Source organism: Elephas maximus, chromosome 1 (genome assembly GCF_024166365.1).
Source record: "Elephas maximus indicus isolate mEleMax1 chromosome 1, mEleMax1 primary haplotype, whole genome shotgun sequence".
Classification (NCBI taxonomy): Eukaryota; Metazoa; Chordata; class Mammalia; order Proboscidea; family Elephantidae; genus Elephas; species Elephas maximus.
Window position 1 is genome coordinate 234,255,794 of NC_064819.1, and position 24,693 is coordinate 234,280,486.

At 41.9% G+C, this 24,693-nt stretch overlaps 1 protein-coding gene across 5 annotated transcripts in view; it reads right to left on the reverse strand.

The window, feature by feature from the left end:
• The window catches only part of PRKN (parkin RBR E3 ubiquitin protein ligase), a 1,645,966-nt gene that overhangs the window by 996,873 nt on the left and 624,400 nt on the right, over positions 1-24,693 (reverse strand). The window lies entirely within an intron of this gene.

Below are 24,693 nucleotides of genomic sequence, written 5' to 3' on the forward strand. Positions count from 1 at the left end.
TATACAATATTTGTCCCTTTGGGCTGACATATTTCAAAACACAGCATCGTGTTTTCAAGTTTTCAAGTATCAGGACTTCATTTCTTTTTGTGGCTGAATAGTATTCCATTGTATGCATGTACTACATTTTGTTTAACCATGTACCTGTTGATAAACATTTAGGCTGTTTCCATCTTTTGGCTATTGTGAATATCATTTAACATTTTTATGCCTCATTTCCTCATCTGTGTAATGAGAGGATTAGACCAGTTGATTTCTTAGTTCTCATCTTGTTTCAAGATTCTATAATTATAAGTAAGTCATTAGGAAAGTCACAAATAAGTTTTTGTTTTTTAAAAAATAAAATCAACTAGCTCCAGTTGCTGGGATTTTATAAGATAATATCATAAATATTTTAAGATTTTTTAAAAATTGCATTACAACCTTAATGTCTAAAAAAAAAAGAGTACTTTTGAAATATTCAGGCACAAACTATAAATGTACATTCTCTGGATTTCTTCTCTCTCTTTCCGTCATAGGGTTGGTCGAGCTGATAGGCATGGCCACACTAGATTCAAGATACATAGTGTTTTTATCAGGAAGGACTAGCCCCTGGAGAAGGACATCATGCTTGGTAAAGTAGAGGATCAGCAGAACAGAAGAAAACCCTCAAGGAAATGGATTGACACACTGGCTGCCAACAGTGGGCTCAAACATAGCCATGACTGTGAGGATGGCATAGTATCAGGCAACGTTTCATTGTGTTATACGTGGAGGTTGCCAAGAGTCAGATCCGTCTCAATGGCACCTAACAACAATAGCACGGTGATACATTACAGAACGGGTTGGATTAATATTTTTAATTTAAAATTTTTTGTAACCTACACTCGTTTATAGACATTAGGCCTTAAGACATACGTGGATTTCCACGATTCAGTTATTATATCTGCATTTGCTTCCAAAAATATGGAAGTTCTGTGAAATTTCTATTCCTTTTGATCTTCCATTTGGTAGCCGGCAAAAGGCTGAGCAGCACTGCCATGGTTACAGAACTTCCTTGTATCTAGGAGGAAATGGGGAACAAACGGCAATAAGAAAGTTGGGGATGACACTCTGATAGTTGAGTGCAGTTAAACAAGATGAGGGAAAACAACTCTCCAACAAAACGTCCTCGAGAAGGAAAATGATTTCATCGCATGGCTGCCTACTTCATTACAAAGTGAAATTCTCCAGGATGCATTTTTGTGGGCGTCTTCATCTTTTGCTGTACAGGAGAGCAACTCCCCAGGTTTCACATAACAGCTGTAAGCATGAATCTATCAAATATTTGGTGTCCACATTTACCTCTTACTCTCGGCCTCTAGGTCCTTCTGAGGTAAACTGCAAAATGGGGATGAAAGATTCATTTCCTGCCTCTTCCATTAGTTATTTATTTATATCTGCTCCAGGGAAGAAGACTGTGGTAAATGTGAGAGCAATTCACACATCAGTGTTTGAAGATCCCACGAAAAAATGGCACTGCCACCGAAAGCATCTTCCCATAGGCACTAATTAAAAAGCAGTAAGTTCACTTGAAGGGCGTTGTTTTAATGTTTTTTTCATCTCTCTTCCTAACAACCTCCTATTTACTTTAATTTGAGCGTGACTGCTCTCTGCCCATGAAAACACAAAGAAACAAACAAAAGAACACTAAAAAGAGGCAGAGTATAATATTAACTAACAGTTTGGAAAGGCATTATTTTAACTCAATAAAATCTGCTGCCTTCGCAGAAAACATTAAAAGTTTAGCAGGCTCTGCATCCCTGAAATTTAGTATTTGCAAGGACCGACGAGTGGAACCTCTGATAAATTAGCTTGGCCTCTACCTCCATGGTCATTATAAAATAGTTTTAGATGCTGGTCACAGCTAATATTGGAAACAGTTTTGGTGACACCATTTTCTGTGCTAATCATGACAAAGAAAGGGCAAAAATGCAAATGGTACGCTTTAGCTGTAGAGTGCTCTAGAACACAAGAACCCTAAATGACTGTCAGGTGTTCAATTCAAATAAAATATAGTTCAAGTTCATATGCAGTATGTTTAATAGCAAAGGGGAGGAAAAGCCATAACAAGAACATACACGAAAAAATAGTGCAGTTAATTCATTCGACTAATAAATTCCTGAACATCTGCCCTGAAAGATTCTGTGTTACGACACTGGAGGATTCAGGGATGTACTGAGTATGGTTCTAGTAAGAGTTCACAATGGCCAGAGCACAGGGCACATTAAGGCTGAGTAGGTACGATTCCCCCTCCCTAACCCCTGGGCTGTCCTGGAGCTGGCAAATCCACAGGCAAGTGCTATGCAGCTGAAATACCTCCAATGATTACATTACAACAGAGCACACTACTGATATTAAAAAAAAAAAAAAAAAAAAAATTTTTTTTTTTTTTTTAAGGGGAAAACAGTAGGAGGGACTGAAGAAGCTGGGAGGAGGATGGAAGGAACACGAAGAAACAGGCTAAGATTTGTCAGCCAGAAAGATGACTCTCATCCTCCAAGCTTTGGCAATGTCACCTCACAGCAGCCTTCCTGAGCACCCCATCTAAAGGGGTCCCCTATTATCCTCCACTCCAGCCCCTTGTTGCCGCCACTATCACGATGATACATTTGGTCTCCCCACTTTACATGATGTTCAGTCATCTTACCCATTTGTATACTTGTTTTGTGTTTGTCTTTCTCATAGTGTAAGCCACGTGGACTTGCGGACTAAAATACCGAAGATTCTCAATAAATATTTCTTAAATCAATAGTGATGATGATGGTGATGACAGCTTTCAGCTCTGTGGCTCATTCCATGTGTGACTCACTGTTGTAAGCATTCAACACACACCAAAAAAAAAAAAACCTCATTGCCATCAAGTGGATTCTGACTCATAGAGACCCTATAGGACAGAGTAGAACTGCCCCATAGGGTTTCCAAGGAGTGCCTGGTAGATTCAAACTGTTGACCTTTTGGTTAGCTGCCAAACGCTTAACCACTGCACCACCAGGGTGTCCTAACATACAGTAGTGCTCTTAATTCTCACAGTAGCTCTGAGGGGCCTTCCTCACAGGTACTGTCCCCATTTTACAAACTAAACGCTGAAGTTCAGAGAGGTTAGAAAAGTTGCCCAGAGTTGCCCAGTAAGCAGCAGAACAGGGTGCTAAATCCAGCAGCCTGGCTCTAAAAACAAAAAAACCAAACCTGTTGCCATCGAGTCAATCCTGACTCACAGCAACCCTATAGGACAGAGTAGAACTGCCCCTTAGAGTTTCCAAGGAGCACCTGGTGGATTTGAACTACCAATCTTTTGGTTAGCAGTCATACCTCTCAACCACTGTGCCACCAGGGTTTCCAGCCTGGCTCTATATGACTCTAAATGATTGAATGACAGCTATGAAGTAGGCACTCCAGGGGGCCTGGCTAGGGAGAGGGCAGAAACGCCCCGATATGGGAGACGGGGCAGATTATTAAGAGAAAAGAGGAACATCCCACACTTTATAATTTTCCTAGATCGCCAGTGGCTGAAGTTGCCTTATCAGTAAGTGAAAATAATTTTCCTCTTTTGTTACCTGTAGTATGTCTGAGTCTGTCTTTGTGCTCCTTCCCCCAGTGTAGCCAGGGGAATCAAAAGCCCAAACTCTGGAGACAGAATGACTGGGTTTAAGTGGTGGCTCTTATGAACAGTTCTACCCTGGGTCGGTTATTGGCTTTCTTTGTTCATCAGTTTCCTCATCTGCAAAATGGGCATGAAAAAGTTCCCACCTCTAGGTCTGTGGTGAGAATTCAATGAGTTAATGCAGAGAACAATGCCTGAGACAAATGTAGCTCTTAAAACCACCCACTGAAATTCCCTGGCCTTTGGTCTAGTCTCTACTGGTCATGTTCAGCTAACCCGCATTATTGACGGATTCCGCATTCGTAAATTCGCCTACTCACTAAAACTTATCAGTAACCCCATAATCAATACTCACAGCACTTTCACTGTGATTTGTGGATATGCAAAGAGTGAGAAAAAATTTAAGTCACCTGGTACGCGAGCACCCAGCTAAGGGCCTACAAGGTGAGGCTCCGCCTTCTTGTTCCAGCTCTCAGACTGTACACGAGTGTCCTTTTCATGGTCTCTTTAGTGCCATGCTTTATATATATATATTTTTTTTTCTTGGTAATTTCACTGTTTAAAATGGCCTCCAAATGTGCTCAAGTGCTGTCCAGTGTCCTGAGCACAAGAAGACTATGATGTACTTCACAGAGAAAACACGTGTGTTAGATAAGCTTCATTCAGGCATGGGTTACACACGCTTTCGGCCGTGAGTTCAATGTTAGTGAATCAACAATATATATTACATAGGTGTCTTTAACTGGAAACACACAAAAAACAAGGTTATGTACAGATCAACTAATGAAAACATTGTGACCAGAGGCTCACAGGAACATAATCCTGCATCTCCCCTGGAAAAATGGTTCAATATTCGTGAATTCAGTGTTTGCACTGACTTTAGAGCACATGGCCACTGCAAATAATGACAGTCAAATATTTACTTTCCCAAAGTGACATGTTCCTCTTCATGGAAACTAATTCGTGTTCTACTTGAAAGCAGAAGTAGTGAAGGAGCACAGGCAAAGTTGAGGTGTGCCAGCAATGGGCACTGCCAGCCACAGGAGATTGAACCTGGCAGCAGCATTGAAGTGCAGCATCAGGGGCTTGGCTGAGCCAAGGCCTTGAGCCCTTTTAGGGCAAATCCAGCACAATTTCCAAATCTAAAGGTTAAGAAAGTGTTGCTGTGGGAATGCCAAGCTCAACCTCTCCAGGAACGGAGCAGAAGCCCAGGAGAGACAAACTGGGGATGAGATGAGGCCCTGGGCATGGCAGACCCCTTGGAGGTGAATGGGTTGAGGGCAAGGTAGAGGCTCATGTTGTCGTTAGGTGCCATCGAGTCAGTTCTAACTCGTAGCGACCCTATGCACAGCAGAACGAAACACCGCCTGGTTCTGTGCCATCCTCCTGATCGTTGCTGTGCTTGAGCCCACTGTTGCGGCAACTTGTTGAGGGTATTCCTCTTTTCCCTGACTCTCTACTTTAACAGACCTGATGTCTTCAGGGACTGATTCCTCCTGATAACATGTCCAAGGTACGGGAGATGAAGTCTCACCATCCTTGCTTCTAAGGAGCATTCTGGCTCTACTTCTTCCAAGACAGATTTGTTCATTCCTTTGGCAGTCCATGCTATGTTCAATATTCTTTGCCAAAAGGCTCACTTTCTCCTTTCTAAGTGACCGCTACTGGCCATTCTGCCTCTCATTCTGTCCCACAACCCAAAGACAAAAATAGCAGACACCGTCTTACACCCTGTTGTCAAGGCACACTTTCTTAATTCCCAGCCTGCAAAACTGACCCCAACCAGCCTGTGCACTGCTCTTCCCACAAGCACTTCCCCCAAACTTAGAATTCCCCTGCGCTGGGCCCCTATCAGTGGACAGTCTCCATAGCCATCTATATCCAAATCTAGGCTACACACCTAGTAGAAGGGCTAAGACAAATATATTCAGCCAGAATGGTTAATGTTGGATAACTTGCAGTGTTGTAATAACTAAAGATCTGAAGTGACAACTCCACAAAGACGAATCAAGCCTTTCCTCCTTATGACCTTTGATGTCGCTGGGCAGCCGCGTGTATCACAGGTCATTGACATTTGCAAGTAGCTATTTTGAAGCAGTTTTTTTTTTTTTTTAAGTAAAAAGGACAATCTGACTAAATTGTTTTGACACGGCCTTGGGGAGATTCTGGCCTACAGATACTGTGTTATTATAACCAAGTAATGTGTGAAGTCGATGCTAGTATCTTTTCCCTCACCCTCCCCTTGCACTATTCAACAAGGGAAAGAATAGGGAGTGGGGTGATAAACCCCCAGCAGGCAAACAGCCTGGGTTCAAGTTCAGGATCTACCCCTTTCTACCCATGACTTCGGGCAAGTTAGTTTCCTCACCTACAAAATGGGAATAGCATGTTAGTTTATCGGGTTGTTGTAAGAAATAATTGAGATATGGTGTGTAAATTCCTTGGTGACAGAGTAGATGCTCAATAAGTACTAGCTATTTTTTTTCTATTAGCTATTTTCATCAATATCCATCCATGAGTTCAGGTCCCTGCACTCGGACTTAGAAATAAAGCACTCATGTTGGTAGACTTTTGAGTGTCCATTTGAGGATGGCACATATATCCTGCTTCATGCGTAATCTTTAGAAATTTGGGGAAAACGTTATGGGGAGACAACCATGGGAAATAAATATAATGAAAAATCATTGGACAAATAAATTGCATCTTCTTTTTAAGCGCATTTTATGTGTGGTTGAAAGGTAGAATTTACATAAAGATTTAAAATAGGCTTCAGAAAGGTGATAGTTCCCCCAAAGTAACAATTTTCTCCTAGTGAATACTTACCACGTAGTATTCTCTGTTACTGATGCAGGGCTGCTTGACAATTTGTTCCCTTCCCATCAGCATTCAGAAGATAAATATTTACCCACATACATTAAATAAGGGTCAGCAGAATCATGAGTCCCTGTGCCTGCCCACCCACACATACTAACCCAACCCGTGCACACTCATACACCCATGGACACCCACCTGCTCATGTTCACACACCCATGGACACCCACCCACGCATACACACAGACACCCATGGACACCCACCTGCACATACTCACACACCCACGGACACCCACCCGCACATACACGCACACCCATGGACACCCACCCGCACATGCTCACACACCCATGGACACCCACCCCCACATACTCACACACCCATGGGTACCCACCCACACATACTCAAACACCCATGGACACCCACCCACACATACTCATACAACCATGGACACACACCCGCGCATACACACCCATGGACTCCCACCTGCACATGCTCACACACCCATGGACACCCACCCGTGCACACTTACACACTCATGGACACCCACTCACGCACACTCACATACCCATGAGCATCTATCTCACCTTCGATTTTGAGTGCACATATAATTAGAAATTTGTTTTGAAAGTCCAGGGATTCAACGCCCTATTTTGCTCAACCTGCATTTTTCTCTTCTAGATACTTTAACTCTGGGGTTAAAATACAGCTCTTTCCATAGTACAAAATGCATGGTATTTTAAAGGTCTCCAACTTTGCACGTTAACATGCTTTATGTCACCATTTATCCAGATCACTATCAATTTTGGCTTCGCACCAGAGTCCTAATCAATTCCATATCCTTGTTCAGGGCATGTTTCTTATTTTTCACCTCTAGTCAGGTATTCATTCCCTTGTCCTCTGTTCTTATTCATTTCACACACAACTAGTCCCATTCATATGAAACACATCCTTATTCAATATGTTGTGCTTTACAAATGAATCTTCCAGCAGAAAGTCACTGTGTCCTTCCAACTTCAGAAATACGAACCGCTGGCACTTGAAGCTACACTAAAGGGTAGGCCATTTGTCTGATGTTTTGAACCATCTCAGATACTGAATCCAACTATGGTACAGGTGGAGAAGTGCTGAGAGTTCTCAAGATTACTTGGAAATGGGGTGACCTCTTGAGGTGTAATTTTCCACACAGGGAGGCTCTAACTTCTCCACTGAAGAGACGAAACATCACAGGATGTTGATTTCAAGCTCCACTTTTTCTTAGCCTGTTGTTGTTGCCATCGAGTCAGTTCTGACACATGGCAATCTCACGTGTGCAGAATAGAACTGGGCTCCACACAGTTTTCAATGGCTAATTTTTCAGAAGTAGATCATCAAATCTTTCATCCAAGGCACCTCTTATGGACTTGAACCAACTTTTCTGTTACAGCCCAGCACGTTAACCACTTGTACTACTTGGCACTCCACTTGCAAACTACCTAGCATTTATTTAACACATGACATAAATTTTGCCTACTAGTTACTTAAAATGCCCTGTTTCTGCTTATGTCTTGCAGACGACAAACTCTTTTCTCTAATAGAAAAGAACATCGAGAAAAGCAAACGCACATTACTCAAAGCATAAAGCAGATGCAAAGGGAGGATGCTGAGAACTCGCAGAATCTTTTAGACACTGGAGAACAAGGAACATCAGAAAACTAGGCAGTAAGAGCCAAAGCCAAGGCACTGCCTCAGAAAGACTGGGGTCTCTTCACCACTGCCAAGGCTGTCACTGCCACCTGCTCCAAAGTTTCAAAATCCCAAGAATCTGCTTCCAACAGGAGAGTCCCAATTGCCTGCCTGCTCTGGATGTAGCAGGAATGGGAGGGGAAGAATCTCACCCACTGGATTCTTGAGAGGTGACCAAGCATCTCAAGGCTCCATATGGCACAGCATTCCCACAAAGAAGGTTTGGAAGCCAGACAAATAATAAATGTCCAAAACAGAGAGCACTTACCCATTATTTCTGTTTAATATCTCATAGAGGTCCATGATTCTAAAAACCAACTAAATTCTGATAACTTGAAATTTATCTCAGTTTATATCATACATGTCAGCCAACTGAAACCTATTCCACTTCTGAAAATTAAATGTCCAAAATAGAATTTGCAATTCCCCACAAAACAAAAAATCTGCTATTCTCCCAGTCTTTCTCATCCTAGTCACATAACTATTCACTCAATTGTGGAAGTAAATAAATGATCAAAGTATTCATCCTGATGCGTGCCACTACATTGAAGAACTTGAAAAATATCATGTGGTGTGCAGAATAAGTCAGTCACAAAAGGGCAAATATTATATGATCCCACTTACATGAAATAAGTGATTACATAAAAACCAAAGATTATTAATAGTTACCAGGGGTGGAAGGGAGAAGGGAAGGGTGAGATTTTGCTTAGGTGACATTAAGTTAACGGTGGTAGAATGGTTTAGAAAAAGATAACAGAAATGGTTACATAACTTGAATAATGTCATCAGTGTCAATCGTGTGTGTAGAAATTGTTAGGCTGGTGTATATTGTATTATGTATATTTCCACTACAACAAAAATTAGAAAAAAAAAAACCCACATCTTTGGAATCATTCTTTTATCCTCTCTCACATCCCACATCGAATCCTTCAGCAAATGCTGATGACTCATCTTCAGAACATACCCCAGGTCCACTTCCCTCGAGCCTAATACAGCTACCCCAACACTCTTTCCCACTAGCTTGCTCAGTCTTTCCTCAAACCACTTATTAACATTATATGCTATATTTTTGTTTATTTTCTCCATTTCCCATGTAACTTAAAAGCCATGAGGGCAGGGATTTTTGCTTATGTACTTTTTGTTTTCTATTATATAAAAATGTCTGGCACATGGTAGGTGCTCTATGAACATGTGTTGAATAAATATAGGGTGTATTTACACCATCCTGTTGTAACGACTGTGCGGCAGTGCCTTGGCAACCGCAGGGAAAACAAAGCAAACTAAATGACATCCACCTCACAATCTGCGGTCGGAGCAATACTTCCACGATAGTATATGCGATAGGGTTGGCATTGGTGAGTTTCTTCCAAGCATGGAACATAAGTATCATGAATAGCCACAATCAACTACTTCCGAATGTATAGTGATATTAAATAAATATAATCTAATAACAAGAAATGCACTCTATAGACATCTTTTAGAAAACCAACTATTCCTTAAAGTCAATTTCATCTCTAAACAAACAAACCAGCAAAGAATCCCATTGTTACTGAGTCAATTCCAACTCACAGCAACCATAGGGTTTCCAAGGGGCACCTGGTGGATTCGAACTGCCAAGCTTTTCATTAGCAGCAAAGCTCTTAACCACAGCACCACCAGGGCTCCATTACATCTCTAACCCGAGCACTCTGGCTGTATTTCTTCCAAGGCAGACTTGTTCATTGATCTTGCGGCTCATGGTACATTCAGTATTCTTTACCAACATCAGAAGTCAAAGGCATCAATTCTTCTTCGGTCTTTCTTAATCAATGTCCAGCTTCCACATGCATAGCAGGCAATGGAAAATATGGCTTGGGTCAGGTGTGCCTTAGTCCTCAAAGAGATATCTTTCCTCTTTAACAGTTTAAAGAGGCCTTTTTGCACCGGATTTGCCCAATGCAATACCTCCTTTGATTTCCTCACTGCTGTTTCCATGGGCATTGATTATGGATCCAAGTAAAATGAAATCCTTGACAATGTCGATCCTTTCTGAGTTTACCATGTTACTCATTGGTCCAGTTGTGAGGATTTTTCTTTTCTTTATGTTCAGGGGTAAACCATAACAAAGGCTGTGGTCTTTGATCTTCATCAGTAAGTGCTTCAAGTCATCTTCACCTTCAGCAAGCAAGGATGTGTAATCAGCATAGCACACGTCATTAATGAGTCTTCCTCTAATCCCGATGCCCCATTCTTCTTTAAATAGTCTGGCTTCTCGGGTTATTTGCTCAGCATGAAAATTGAATAGGTGTGGTGAGAGGATACAACCTTGATAAACACGTTTCCAGACTTTAAAATATACAGTGCTCCCTTGTTCTATTGAAACAACTGCCTCTTGGTCTACGTACAGATTCCTCATGAGCACAGTTAAATACACACACATATTCATACACATACATATACAAATCTCTATTCTTTGAGTCATTATAGTCACATACATGCACACACAACCCAGATATGAAGTGGATACCATCAATAGATCAATAGGGTAATGCTGAAATAAAAGGAAATTACATTAGAGCATAGAATATTACGCAGCCATAAAAGAAAATTGTTGCTGTTGTTGTTGTTAGGTGACATCGAGTCGGTTCTGACTTATAGCGACCCTATGCACAACAGAACGAAACACTGCCTGGTCCTGCGCCATCCTTACAATCGTTGTTGTGCTTGAGCTCATTGTTGCAGCCACTGTGTCAATCCACCTCTTTGAGGGTATTCCTCTTTTCCGCTGACCCTGTACTCTGCCTAGCATGATGTCCTTCTCCAGGAACTGATCCCTCCTGAAAACATGTCCAAAGTATGTAAGATGCACTCTCGCCATCTTTGCTTCTAAGAAGCATTCTGGCAGCACCTCTTCCAAGACAGACTTGTTCGTTCTTCTGGCAGTCCACGGTATATTCAATATTCTTCGCCAACACCACAATTCAAAGGCGTCAACCCTTCTTCGGTCTTCCTTATACATTGTCCAGCTTTCACATGCATATGATGCCATTGAAAATACCACGGCTTGGGTCAGGCGCACCTTAGTCTTCAGGGTGACATCTTTGCTCTTCAACACTTTGAAGGGGTCCTTTGCAGCAGATTTGCACAATGCAATGCGTCTTTTGGTTTCTTGACTGCTGCTTCCATGGCTGTTGATTGTGGGTCCAAGTAAAACGAAATCCTTGACAACTTCAATCTTTCCTCCGTTTATCATGATGTTGCTCATTGGTCCAGTTGTGAGGATTTTTGTTTTCTTTATGTTGAGGTGTAATCCATACTGAAGGCTGTGGTCTTTGATCTTCATCAGTAAGTGCTTCAAGTCCTCTTCACTTTCAGCAAGCAAGGTTGTGTCATCTGCATAACACAGGTTGTTAACGAGTCTTCCTCCAATCTTGATGCCCCGTTCTTCTTCATATAGCCCAGCTTCTTGGACTATTTGTTCAGCATACAGGTTAAATAGGTATGGTGAAAGAATACAACCCTGACGCACACCTTTCCTGACTTTAAACTAATCAGTATCCCCTTGTTCTGTCCGAACAACTGCCTCTTGATCTATGTAAAGGCTCCTCATGAGCAAAATTAAGTGTTCTGGAATTCCCATTCTTCGCAGTGTTATCCATAGTTTGTAATGATCCACACAGTCAAATGCCTTTGCATAGTCAATGAAACACAGGTAAACATCCTTCTGGTATTCTCTGCTTTCAGCCAGGATCCATCTGACATCAGCAATAATATCCCTGGTTCTACATCCTCTTCTGAAACCGGCCTGAATTTCTGGCATTTCCCTGTTGATACACTGCTACAGCCGTTTTTGAATGATCTTTGGCAAAATTTTGCTTGCGTGTGATATTAATGATATTGTTCTATAATTTCCACATTCGGTTGGATCACCTTTCTTGGGAATAGGCATAAATATGGATCTCTTCCAGTCAGTTGGCCAGGAAGCTGTCTTCCATATTTCTTGGCATAGACGAGTGAGCACCTCCAGTGCTGCATCTATTTTTTGAAACATCTCAATTGATATTCTATGAATTCCTGGAGCCTTGTTTTTCGCCAATGCCTTCAGAGCAGCTTGGACTTCTTTCTTCAGTACCATCGGTTCCTGATCATATGCCACCTCTTGAAATGGTTGAATATTGCCTAATTCTTTTTGGTATAATGAGTCTGTGTATTCCTTCCATCTCCTTTTGATGCTTCCTGCATTGTTTAATATTTTCACCACAGAATCCTTCACTATTGCAACTCAAGGCTTGAATTTTTTCTTCAGTTCTTTCAGCTTGAGAAATGCCGAGTGTGTTCTTCCCTTTTGGTTTTCCATCTCCAGCTCTTTGCACATCTCATTATAATACTCTACTTTGTCTTCTCGAGAGACCCTTTGAAATCTTCCGTTCAGTTCTTTTACTTCATCAGTTCTTCATTTTGCTTTAGCTGCTCGACGCTGAAGAGTAAGTTTCAGAGTCTCCTCTGACATCCATCTTGGTCTTTTCTTTCCTTCCTGTCTTTTCAGTGACCTCTTGCTTTCTTCATGGATGATGTCCTTGATGTCATTCCACAACTCGTCTGGTCTGCGGTCACTAGTGCTCAATGCATCAAATCTGTTCTTCAGATGGTCTCTAAGTTCAGGTGGGATATACTCAAGGTCATATTTTGGCTCTCGTGGACTTGCTCTGATTTTCTTCAATTTCAGCTTGAACTTGCGTATGAGCAATTGATTGTCTGTTGCACAGTCGGCCCCTGGCCTTGTTCTGACTGGTGATATTGAGCTTTTCCATCGTCTCTTTCCACAGATGTAGTCAATTTGATTTGTGTGTGTTCCATCTGGCGAGGTCCATGTGTATAGTCACCATTTATGTTGGTGAAAGAAGGTGTTTGCAATGAAGAAGTCGTTGGTCTTGCAAAATTCTATCATTCGATCTCCGGCATTGTTTCTATCACCAAGGCCATATTTTCCAACTAATGATCCTTCTTCTTTGTTTCCAACTTTCACATTCCAATTGCCAGTAATTATCAATGCATCTTGATTGCATGTTCGATCAATTTCAGAGTGTAGCAGCTGATAAAAATCTTCTATTTCTCCATCTTTGGCCCTAGTGGTTGGTGCGTAAATTTGAATAATAGTCGTATTAACTGGTCTTCCTTGTAGGCGTATGGATATTATCCTATCACTGACAGCATTGTACTTCAGGATAGATCTTGAAATGTTCTTTTTGACGATGAATGCAACACCATTCCTCTTCGAGTTGTCATTCCCAGCATAGTAGACTATGTGATTGTCTGATTCAAAATGGCCAATACCAGCCCATTTCAGCTCACTAATGACCAGGATATCCATGTTTATGCGTTCCATTTCATTTTTGATGATTTCCAATTTTCCTAGATTCATACTTCGTACATTCTAGGTTCCGATTATTAATGGATGTTTGCAGCTGTTTCTTCTCATTTTGAGTCATGCCACATCAGCAAATGAAGGTCCCGAAATCTTGACTCCATCCATGTCATTAAGGTCAACTCTACTTTGAGGAGGCAGCTCTTCCCCAGTCATCTTTTGAGTGCCTTCCAACCTAGGGGGCTCATCTTTCAGCACTGTATCAGACAATATTCTGTTGCTATTCATAAGGTTTTCACTGGCAAATGCTTTTCAGAAGTAGACTGCCAGGTCCTTCTTCCTAGTCTGTCTTAGTCTGGAAGCTCAGCTGAAACCTGTCCTCCATGGGTGACCTTGCTGGTACCTGAATACTGGTGGCATAGCTTCCAGCACCACAGCAACACCCAAGCCCCCACTGTAGGACAAACTGACAGACACGTGGGGGAAAGAAAATTAGAGGCAAAAAAAGTAACTTTGAAGGAATTTCGAGGAGGTATAGTTAATTGAGAAAAACGAATCCAGAAAAAAATCTGTTTGTGAGTGTGTGGATGGTCACTAAGATGTTACCCGTTGCCGTCAAGTTGATTCCACCTCATACAGACCCTGTAGAACAGAGTAGAACTGCCTCACAGGGTTTCCAAGTTTGTAATCTCTATGGAAGCAGACTGCCACATCTTTCTTCTCCAGAGCAGCTGGTGGGCTTGAACCGCCAACCTTTTGGTTAACAGCTGAGCACTTAACCACTGCACCACAAGGGCTCCTACTAAAATGTTAATGATGGTTATATCAATGATTTCTGCCTTAAGACTGTTTTTATATTGTTCAAGTGTTGAGTAATGAGAAAGAATTTTTAATATATAACAAAAATTATGTATTAAATTAATAAAGCTATATGTGTTATGGAAAGACATTGGTTTAATTTTTCTAATTTAAAAAAATACTTGGAAAGTAATTTACTGCTCCCATCGGCTGCTATCTGACGGAGGAAAATTATAGCCTTTTAGAAAAACTGCTTGCCACCCATCATCTAAGAGAACTGTGGTATAATTACGGACAACCGAAAGCGAGGCACGTTCTCTTTGTGCCTTCCAATGACTGCAAGAATACAACAAAGAAGACAGAAGTTTGGCTGTGCATTTAATAAAGAAAACAAATTAAAGAGAGTGCTTTGCACTGGGACATTGGAATTTCAGCGGCAGCTGCCAACAATAAAAAAATATCACGCTATAGATCAAGCTGCAGTGTTCCTCTGAATTGCGCCCCGTCAGTGTCCACTGATGCTGGGGTGTCCTTCACTTCTCTTTGAATGTGACTGGGCCTCTGGAAGGAGAACACTAGGTGGCATGCCTGCCAAGCTCTGCAGTGGCATGAACCACCAAGAAAAATGCCATTAGGATTCTACGTGGCGATCCTAGTCTCTGCACCTGGATAAGGAGACATTCTCTAACACCGGCTGACTCCAAGTCCCTTCACTGAGAAGATCAAAGAGTTTCTGCAAGGCCGCTAGGCAGGACATTTAAAAATAGAGCTGCTGCATCCTACAGGCTCCAGAGAAAGAGCAGGAAATTGACTCCCCTTGTGGGTCATCTGTAAAATGCTAATTGTCAATCCTCCAGCCCTCACTGCATGGGGGAATTGTGTAAAGAACTGTATTTCTGAGAAGCCAATTTTAGCAGAAGACTCTTCTGGCGTGGTTGATTCTGGGGGAAAGAGATAGCCAGCCTGCCCCTTAAAATAAAGCTATTCTGTGTTTCAGGGTATTGTTCAGTAATCTTGCCATGATTCTGGGGGAACCCCTGAGGCTGGCAGCCACAAGGATGAGGTCAGCCACCATCTCGGGCTGATGGTTGCTATGGCCTGGAGAGGCACGAACAAGTCACCTCCCTTGAGGTTTGACCGTAACTTAATCTCTGTCACGTTTGCACCATCAACCTAGTCCTTTAAAGACTAAATCTAACCACTGACAATCAGTAGAGCACTGCCATGTTCTGCCGAAGTACTGCATGTGTGTACCAACGTGTGTGCAAAAAGACCACACACGTCTTAAACAAGCGGTATGATTATTCAGTAACCAGTATGAGACAACATCACAAGCAGGTTGCTTTAAAAAGCAGAAATAGGTTTTCTCAGTTCTGGAGGCTTGAAGTCCAAATTCTGGGTGTGGCTCTGAGGGAAGGTCCTTCTTCGTCTCTTTCAGATTATAGTACTAACAATCCTTGGCCTTCCTGGGCTTGTGGAGGCATCTACATCTCTTCACATGGTGTATCCCCCTATGTGTCTCTGTCTCTTCTGCTCTTTGTGTATGACACCACTCAGAAGTGATTTGGTTTAGGACCCACCCTACTCTGGTATGACCTTACTAGTATAACAAAAGAAACACCCTCTTTTCATGCAGGGGTGATATTTAGAGTTAGGGCTTCCACATAACTTCCTGCAGGACAGAATTCAACCTGTAACACCTGTGCAGGGAAATGCCACAGCCTCTGATTGAGGAGCCTTCTACTGGGGTGTTTGGTTTCACTGAGTTGCATAGTCTCTTCCTTTTTGGTCTTAACTGCGTTTTTGAAAACTCTGCTTGTTGTTCAGGGTAGCTGATTTGACACCACACGTATCCTTTTAGAAAAAAAAAAAAAAAACCTGTTGCCATCGAGTCTGACGCACAGCGACCCTATAGGACAGGGTAGAACTGCCCCATAGAGTTTCCAAGGAGCACCTGGTGGATCTGAACCGCTGACCTTTTGGTTAGCAGCCATAGCTCTTAACCACTACACCGTCAGGGTTCCCATATACTCTGCTGGCTGGACTTTTTTAAACCTATGGAAATGATTTTCTCATATTTAGTCTTTAACACTAACTATGCTGCCCTCCTGAGGACCCCCTGGTGGTGCAGCGGTTAAAGCACTCAGCTGCTAACCGAAGATAGGCTGTTCTAAACCACCAGCTGCTTTGCAGAAGAAAGGCATGGCAGTCTGCTTCCCTAAAGATTACAGCCTTGGAAACCCTACAGGGATGTTTTACTCTGCCCTATAGTGTCTCTGGAAACCCTGGTGGCATAGTGGTTAAGTGCTATGGCTGCTAACCAAGAAGTCAGCAGTTCAAATCCACCAGACACTCCTTGGAAGCTCAACTGGGCAGTTCTCTTTCCTATAGGGTTGCTATGAGTCGGAATCGACTCAATGGCAGTGGGTTTGGTTTTTGGTTTATAGGGTCTCTATGAGTCAGAATCAAGTCAATGGCAGCAGTTTTCTTTTTTTTGTATACCGACTTCTCAGGAGATCCCCAAAATATCTGGGGCACGCCAGATGGGAACCCAGTTCACCCAGTGGCTTTGGACATGGCAGTTGGGGCTAGAGGTTCTCCTGATGCACAGAGCTGGCCAGGGCTGCTTTACTTCCTCTGACTCCATTCTCAGATTCTTCCCACCAGCCTGCTCCTGCGGCCCCAGGAGGCTCTTATACAGTGCCTACCCCTACTATCAAGTGTCGTATTATTGGCCAGGCAAAACCAATCCTTCACGGCAGAAGTCAGCAGAACGGTTATGCTAGAGGGTGTGGGTAACTGCATACACGGGAGGGGCATCTGGGAGTTTTCTGGGGTACTGGAAAAGGTTTAGAACTTGGTCTAGATGGGTGCTATACAGGTGCGTAAGTGAAAATGCACCCAGCATACACTGAAGACTCACGCCCCTTACCACATGTCATCTACAGCCAAGGAAAGTAGCACCTGCCAAAGTCTATCACTAGCTCCCATTTAGTTCATCTCTAGGGTGGATGTTAACTCAATTTACCTATCATGTGTGCGTGTGTGTGTGCGTGTGTGTGTGTGACAGAGAGAGAGAGAGGGAGACAGAGACACAGAAAAAGAGATACAGAGAAGGGGGAGAGCTCTCCCCTATGCAGCACTTAGGAACACTGAAAACAATGTCAAAGAAACAAACACTTAAAATATTGTGAACGCCTTAGGGAACCTACGGAGCAAGCAGTGTTAACGATAATGGTGTGCCAACTGCAGATACTTAGCTCTCTGCCAGGAAAGGAGGCAATGTGGCAGAAGGAAAAATCTTTCCTTTTTTTTTTTTTTTCAAAACCTGTGGGTTCAAGTTAGAGTCCCACTTCTTACTGTTTGACAATTCACTTATTGTCTCTGCAACTCATAGAGTTTTCTCGGGTGTAAAATGGCGACAGTGATGCCTACCTTTCCTAATTCACAAGGTTGTCACGTCAGTCAAAGACTGTGCACTGAGAACACTTTTTAATCTCTGAAAGGCTCTCAGGTTTAGCTTTTATAATAGAGAACATTAAACCAGAGGTTTCACCTGGAATACCAAATACAGTAGATGTAAACCCAAACAGGTGCTAGTTCCACAGGTGAATTTACAAATCTAAAAGCCAGTGATGCAATTTTTGAAACCTCTCATGGCAGGGGCGGGGTGGGGGAGCTGGTTTTCTAAGGTTGTGTGAAGGTTGGTTTGTTGGCAATTGGGGGGAAATGATTTGTGACGATCGTTTATTTGAGGAAATTTCCATTGTGAATATCGAACTCTAGCCACAGTGGTATACCCCCCTTCACTTAACAGAGAAGAGCTTCAGCAGAATGACTCAGACAGCTTGATGTGCATCTATGACAGCTAAGGGGAGCCAGGGAGTTCCCATCTGAGTCTCACTGGCAAATCCAAAACACTAGCTACAGTTATGCTAGATGCAGCCTGTGATCCCAGAGTTGGTGGAAACAAAGGACATATGAGTGTTTCCCATGGAAAACAAGGAAGAGAGGCCCCAAGAAAGACAGTCATTTTACATTCTGCCCAGGGAGACAGAGAGAACTGCAATGGAGAAAATCTGTGTGGTGAGCCCATAAAAAGCAAGGAGCTGGGGAAGCACAGCCAGCGGAGGAAGCGCATCAGTGTATCAGTGGAGGTGCAGCTGAATTTCCCACGGCAGCCTCTGAAAACCTGCACATGAGCCAATGAGAGCACCAGCTCCTGATGGTTCAAAAATATTCCGTGACAGTATCAACCAAGGAAGAACTTTCTTGAGCCCTTATCCTTTGCTCTTAAAGTGCTTCAACACTGAGATTTCAGAACCAAGGGCAGTCAAAGGGATGAGCTGGGGTAGGAGTTCTCGGTGGGAAAAGAGGTAAGAAAGTTCCCTCTTTCTGTATGCCACCAACAAGTGCCCAGCCTACATACAGGCCCTGGCAGAATACAGGGAACGGGTTTCTTTGCTTGTCTGTTTCCTCATTTTCATGAGACTGGACTCTGTTCTTCACTGAGCTGAAACTGTATTTGGAACTTTGAGTGATAAGGCTCAATTTGGCCCCAATAGAAACTGACATCCACCACTGCTGTTGTTGTTGTGGCTCCTGTTGTTGCTATTGTTGTTGCTATTGTTGTTGCTGTTGTTGGCTGCTGTTGAGTTGATTTCAACTCAGAGACCACATGTGACAGAGTAGAACTGTCCCATAGGGTTTTCTTGTCTATAATCTATCTTTAAGGGAGCAGACTGCCAGATCTCTCTCCTGCAAAGTCACTGGGTGGATTAGAACCACCAAACTTTCGGTTAGCAGCCAAGGCTTAGCCATTGAACCACCAGGGTTCCTTTGCCATCTGCCACTAACCCAAACCCATTGCCATCGAGTCAATTCCAACTTACAGCAACCATAAAGGACAGAGAACTGCTCCACAGGGTTTCTAAGGAGTGCCTGGTGGATTTGAACTGAGAACCATTTGGTTAGCAGCTGTAGCTTTTAACCACTATGCCACCAGGGTTTCCATCTGCCACTAGGATATGGTAATTCCTTTAGAGAAAGATACAAAGGAATCATCAATAAAAGGAAACACGGTCATGGAAGCAAAAATTAACACACCTTGATGGGCTTTGTAGTTACCAAAGACTTATCCTGGAGGGGCCTGGATCTGCCTTACAAAAAATATCATTAGACATCAAGGACCAAGTGGCTCAACAAGCCTCAACACAGAAAAAATGATTAGTTCAGTTCCTGATCTGTTTGCCAACATACCTGCCTCCAGTGAATTGTCATTACTCAGCACACCTCTTTGTTCTCCTACCTGAGACCATCTCTATTCCACAAAGAAGTTCCTATATACACTCTGCCTCTGCCTTTCCACACTTCAGGCTTTCTATCTAGAATATTCTGGATCAACCCTAGCCTTTCCACACAAGCCCCAATTAAAATCAAACGATTGTCTGCTGGTCTTGCCTCAGAGCACACCCCTGTTCTAACTTGACCATTGTCTTTCCCACACTTACCATATCTTTAGTGATTCCAGAGCTGTTTGAAGAAAGTGAATTACTTTGAGTCAAAGGCCATGCTTTCATCCTTTCTTATGTTTGAAAGTCATAAGTTTGGTAGAGAAAAGAAGACCTAAGAAAAGGGTCATTTTAACCTCTTTAAACATATGAAGAGCTGTCAGAAGGGAGATTCCCTGGATTTTCTATATTCAATGAGCAGAACTAGAATTTAAGGGTGGAGACAGATTTCAGGTCAAATATTTTTTTTTTTATCAGTTAGTGTCTGCCTAGCAATGAAAACGGCTAACTAGAAAACAATGGTTCCTCCATTACCAAAGATGCTCTACCAGAAGATAGATGACCAAACACTAAGTGTGTATTATAAGAGCAAATCTCATATCAAGTGGGAATTCAGATTATAACTCAAAACCATTTCTATTCTAAGATGAAGACATAAAGTGACTTTGATGCCATTTGTTCAATTAGTCATTCACTGCACAAAACATGCCTTAAACATGTATCAAGCACATACTATATGTCAGGCACTGTACTAGGCCCAAAGACGAACAGGTTATAATCCCTGCCTCAGGGAACTGAGCGTAGTGATGGAATGGGCTACAGGGATACCTAAGTATTAGAGTATTTTAGGTTTTGGGTCATGCTCTGTTTATTCTGAGGACTTACATATTTCAATTTTCCTGTATCTGTTTATTCAAAGTGTAATTTGTCATGGCTTTATGGCAATACTACATGGTAAAAAAAAAAAAAAATTAGACAGGTTATATCACATTTGTTTACACCAACCCTCTATCTAAACTAATTTTAAATAAAAATATCCTATTCAGCAAGGTCCCTGAGTGGTTCAAACAGTTAACAAATTCAGCTGCTAACTAAAAAGGTTGGTGGTTACAGTCTACCCAGAGGCGCTTCAGAAAAAAGGTGTAGCAATCTATTTCAGAAAAATCAGCCTTTGAAAATACTACGGAGCACAGTTCTACTGTGACACACATGGGATTGCCAAAAGCCAGAATCAACTTGACAGCAACTGCTTTTTTGCTTTTCATTCAACAAGAAAGAGAAATACCATGGTTTCTCATTTGTTTTTAGCACACTGTAGGGTTTTTTTTTTGTTTTTTTTTAGGGAGGAAGGCAAGAGCCCAGTTGCCCAATGCGATGGTGCTGTCAGTTTTAAATCTCGGCCATATCAGACCATCTCAACTGAAGCTCATTTCCTAGGCAGAAGGTCAACGTATGATTATGAGGATGGCTTTCTAAATTAATATGAAGTACCCCATGCACAACTGAAGATTTAAAAGAAAAAAAAAAGTCAGGGTCATTATGACATTAGGATAAAAATCTAGTTCTGTGAAACTAGCTGTGATGACCAGGATAACCCATAGTTCAATCATACTAACAAGACACTGGGGTTATAACACTGCTTGGGGATGGAACTGGGCCATCCAGGGCTCATGACTTTGAGTATTTGGCTTCATTAGTATATTGTCCTTGTTAAGTGCCATCAATTCTGTTCTGACTCATACTGACCCTATGTACAACAGAACAAAACACTACCCAGTCCTGCTCCATTCTCACAATCCCTGCTATGTTAGAGACCATCATTGGAACCACTGTGTCAGTCTGTCTTGTCGAGGGTCTTTTTCGCTGAACCTCTGCTTTAGGAAGCATGATGTCCATCTCCAAGGACCTGTCCCTGCTGACAACATGTCCAAAGTATGTGAGATGAAGTCTCGCCATCCTAACTTCTAAGGAGCATTCTGGTTGTACTTTCTCCAAGATTTATTTGTTCATTCTTCTGGCAGTCCATGGTATATTCAATACTCTTTGCCAATACCATAATTCAAAGGCATCAATCTTCTAAGGTCCTCCTTAATCATTGTTCAGTTTTTGCATGCATATTAGGCAATTGAAAACACCATGCCTTAGGTCACAAACACCCTAATCCTCAAAGTGATATCTTTGCTTTTTAACACTCTAAAGAGGTCTTTTGCAGCAGATTTGTCCAACACAATACATTGTTTCATTTCTTGACTGTTGATCCCATGGGCGTCGCTTGTGAATCCAAGTAAAATGAAATCCTTGACAACATCAATCTTTTTCCCGTTTATCATGAATTGGTCCAGTTGTGAGGATTTTTGCTTTCTTTATGTTGAGGTGTAATCCATACTGAAGGCTGCAGTCTTTGATCTTCATCAGTAAGTTCTTCAAGAACTCCTACCTTTCAGCAAGCAAGGTTGTGTCATGGGCATATCTCAGGTAGTTAATGAGTCTTCCTCCAATCCTGACGCCCTGTTCTTCTTCATATAGTCCAGTATCTCAGATTATTTGTTCAGCATACGGATTGAATAAGTATGGTGAAAAGACACAACCCTGACGCACACATTTCCTGATTTTAAATCACGCACTATCTGCTTATTCTCTTTGAGGGCCTAACTCTTGGTACAGGTTCCTCATGAGCACAGTTAAGTGTTCTTAATTGTGCTCTGAAATTCCCATTCTTCACAGTGTTATCCATCATTTGTTATGACCCACACAGTCAAATGCCTTTGTATAGTCAATAAAACACAGGTAAACATCTTTCTGGTATTCTCTACTTGCAGCTAAGATTCATCTGACATCAGCAATGATACCCCTCTTTCCATCAGCAATGATACCCCTCTTCTGAATCCAGCTTGAATTTCTGGTAGCTCCCTGTCGATGTACTGCTGCAACTGTTTTTGAACTATCTTCAGCAAAATTTTACTCGCTTGTGACATAAATGCGACTGTTCAATAATTTCTGCATTCTTTTGGATCACCTTTCTTTGGAACAGGCACAAATATGGACCTTTTCCAGTCTGTTATCTAGGTAGCTGTCTTCCAAATTTCTTGGCATAGATTACTGAGCACTTCCACTGTTGCATCCATTTGTGGAAGCATCCCAATTGGTATTCCATCAGTTCCTGGACCCTTGTTTTCCCACTAATGCCTTCACTGAACCTTGGATTCCTGCATTCAATACCATTGGTTCTTGATCATATGCTACCTTCTTAAATGGTTAAATGTCAAACAGTGCTTTTTGGTACAGTGCCACCGTGTATTCCACCCATCTTCTTTTGATGCTTCCTTTATCACTCAATATTTTGCCCATAGAATTTCTTCGAATTGCAATTCAAGCCTTGATTTTTTTCTTCAGCTCGTTCGGCTTGAGAAATGCCAAGCATGTTCTTCCTTTTTGGTTTTCTAACTGCAGGTCTTTGTACATTTCATTTTAACACTTTGTATTCTTGAAAAAAAATTTGTATTCTTGAGCCACCCTTTAAAATCTGCTGTTGAGCTCTTTTGCTTCATTTCTTCCATTTGCTTTGGCTACTCTATATTCAAGGGCAAGTTTCAGAGTCTCTTCTGACATCAATTTTGGTCTTTTCCTTCTTCCCTGTCCTTTTAATGACCTTTTTCTTTCTTCATGTATGATGTCCTTGGTGTCATCCCACAACTCACCTGATCTTTGGTCATTAGTGTTCAATGCATCAAATCTATTCTTGAGATGGTCTCTAAATTCAGGTGGGATATACTAAGGTGGACTTGTTCTAATTTTCTTCAATTTCAGCTTGAACTTGCATATAAGCAATTGATAGTCCCTTCTACAGATGGCCTCTGGCCTTGTTCTGACTGATGGTACTGAGCTTCTCCATCATCTCTTTCGCAGATGTAAGTGATTTGATTACTCTGTATTCCATCTGGCAAGGTCCATGTGTATAGTCATCATTTATGCTGTTGAAAAAAGGTATTTGCAATGAATTGGTTGCCATTCTTGTAAAATCATATCATGCAATCTCAGGCATCGTTTCTATCACCAAGGCAATACTTTCCAGCTACTGACCCTTCTTCTCTGTTTCCAACTTTTGCATTCCAAATCACCAGTAATTAACAATACATCTTGATTGTATGTTTCATCAATTTCAGACTACAGAAGTAGGTTAAAATCTTCAATTTTTTCATCTTTGTCATTAGTGGTTGGAACACAAATTTGAATAAGAATCACATTAACTGGTCTTCCATATTAAAAAAAAAATGGATATCATATCTTCACTGACCATGTTGTACTTCAGAATAGGTCTTGAAATGTTCTCTTTGAGGATGAATGTAACACCATCCTTCTTCAATTTTTCTGGTTCAAAATGGCCAATACCAGACCATTTCAGCTAATTAATGCATAGGATACGTATCTTCAAGCTTTTCATTTCATTTTTGACAACTTCCAATTTCCCTTGATTCATATTTCACACATTCCATGTTCTGATTACTAATGGATGTTTGCAACTGTTTCTTCTCATTTTGAGTGACACCATATCAGCAAGTGAAGGACCTGCAAGTTTACTCCACCCAAGTCATTAGGGGCAACTCTACTTAAAGGAGGCAGCTCTTCCCAAATCATATTTTGAGTGCCTTCCAACATGAAGAGCTCATTTTTTGGCACTGTATCAGGCAATATTCTACTGCTATTCACAAAATTTTCGCTGGCCGATTTTTTAGAAGTAGATGACCAGATTCTTCTTCCTAGTCTGTCTTAGTCTGGAAGCTCTGCTGAAACTTGTTCACCATGAGTGACTCTACTAGTATTTGAAATACTGGTGGCATAGCTTCCAGCATCTCAGCCACAGGCAAACTGCCATGATATAACAAACTGACAGACACATGGTTGTCATTAGTGTTAGATCCTCTAACAAACCAGCTTGGCTAACTCCAGAAACAAACAAAAAAAAAGTACGATTGTCATTGATTCTGACTCACAGTGACCGTATAGGGCAGAGTAGAACTGCCCCACAGGGTTTCTAAGGAGCAGCTGGTGGACTTGAACTGCCAACCCTTTGGTTAGCAGCTGTAGCTCCTAACCACTGAGCCAC